The 2,172-nt window shown below is 22.9% G+C and overlaps 1 long non-coding RNA gene across 1 annotated transcript; it reads right to left on the minus strand.

Moving 5' to 3' along the window:
• Positions 1–1,430: 1,430 nt before the first annotated feature.
• Positions 1,431–2,166, minus strand: LOC126898879 (uncharacterized). Its single transcript, XR_007702391.1, has 3 exons — positions 1,952–2,166; positions 1,811–1,871; positions 1,431–1,731 (listed from the first exon to the last, which is right to left on the minus strand). It is a non-coding gene; the product is annotated as an uncharacterized LOC126898879 (long non-coding RNA).
• Positions 2,167–2,172: the final 6 nt, after the last annotated feature.

A 2,172-nucleotide genomic window follows, 5' to 3' on the forward strand; every position in this document is an offset into this window, starting at 1 on the left:
AAATACTATGTTCTTTAAACATATGTTAAATTAAAACTTATATTATGTACTATAAGTTAAAAAAATTGTCTCGTCGACCTATCTTGTATGTGCAAATGGCCGTCAAATTTATTAAATATTAAATAATAATAAATAAATTTAAATTTATTATATATTTATTAATATATTACACTTATAAATATATGTATATGTACATATAATTTGTAACATTGCATCGAAACAACTAAATCGAATCACTATCAAAAAAAACTTATTTTTGTGATTTTAGTCAATTGACCGTTTCTTAACTTACTCAAAACTCTTTATGTATATATATAAATATTTTTATTTATTTATTTTTATATAATCGAATATATCAACCTAATCAAATTTTTTAATCTTATGATGAAAGAGGATTCGGTAGCGATGAGAACAGCACTTATAGTAATGAATGTTGAAGGAAGGGGAGGTAAAGAATTATCATGAAAGAGATTGAGGAATATAATTGAATGCGATATGAGGACGGCTGATGCGAGCGTAGTTGATGTGAGTGATCGTGTCAATTTGAAGTCAATGATAAGGGTGGCCGACCCCAAGTATTTGGGATTAATGCGAGGAAAAAGAAGATAAGAAGAATCAAATTTTTTAATCTTAACTTTATTTCTAAAAAATATTAAATTAGTTTCGGTAATCAATTTTAATTTATATGTTAATTCCAACATTATTCGGCTCTAAAACTCGCCCAGATGAGTTATTGATCCTTGGTTTTTAATTTTTTTTATGAAGCTATAAAGCATATTGGGTAGCAATATTGTGATGAAATAGATTCAAAATTAAATTGGTGAATTTGAAATTGAAGTTCAAGGAAAAGACATTTTAATAACTGTGATCATTAAAGATTCGATAATTTGATATGTAACTATTTAGTAACAGTTTTTTTATTCATTTTTAATGAACGTTTTTTATTATAATTAGATATTATTTTATTTGTACTTATCATCATTTTCATTTTTTATTTATGTTCATTAATTTTGTAATAATTTTATTGTAATTGTCATTATAGTATAAATTATTTTTCCTGCTACATATATTACTTTTATTAGTCTGATAATAGATAACTAATATTTGAATACACATTGTGTATTAATATATTTAATTCCGAAATACAACGTATCATATTAGCCACATCTACTAAAATAGAACTAGTATAATCAAGTATTGTACTAAATTTTGTTGAAGAATATTGAAAATTATAAAAATTTATGTTAAAAATCAGTTTTAATTTTAAACCTTCTTTTTAGGTTTGAAAATCAGGTTTCGCAATATCACTGTTTTAAGAAATAAATTTTACTCTTAATAATAAAATATATACAGTATTTATTTTAAATATTCGATATCAGTGACAATTAGACAAAAAATCAATTTATTTTAACACAACCATATGTGTAAACACGTTTTAAGACAGAAGACATTATGTTTAATATGATTTTAGTATTATAATATTTAAAATTATTGACAAACATTATATTTACAATGGTGGGAAAAATATCTAATAATAATAACAGTTTATAGTAATTTAATGATTATATACAATTATAAAACTATTTCCTAATACAATTTAAAGACTTTATTTTAATCACGAGAGAAATATTTAAGCTCCTCTATAATATTATTATTAATACCATTTATACTTATATATTGATTATAATTTCGATAGTTTAAATTATTAAGTCATTGCCACATTATTTGAACCTATTTCAAAAAGAAATATTTGATAAAACAACATCTTTCAATAATTTAGGTTCAATTTTTAGATTTTCATTAGTCTTACCTGTTTAACATTTTATTCCTTTATATTTTATAGAATTTTTCAAAGCTTCAAATGCTAGTTTCTAGTTATAATAAGACGATTAATTTGCTAATAAACATTTTGAATAAGTATTAGTAATTGTAGTATATAGTTTATACTTACTGGTTTCATGATGAAATTCAAAGGAGTACCGTGTGTACCATAACACTAAAATTGAAATTAAGCAAAGTTAATAAATTATGAAGTAAAATGAGGAAGGAAGAAGCAAAAGCCTTGGCAGCAAGAAGAGGAGTGAGGCCAAGAAAAATATAGTTATAAAAATACCATAACGCAAACCTTATTTCTAGTCAAAATTTTAATGTATTTATAACTTCTGAAATATT

The sequence above is a fragment of the Daktulosphaira vitifoliae genome, unplaced genomic scaffold (assembly GCF_025091365.1).
Source record: "Daktulosphaira vitifoliae isolate Bord-2020 unplaced genomic scaffold, ASM2509136v1 Scaffold_2, whole genome shotgun sequence".
Taxonomy (NCBI): Eukaryota; Metazoa; Arthropoda; class Insecta; order Hemiptera; family Phylloxeridae; genus Daktulosphaira; species Daktulosphaira vitifoliae.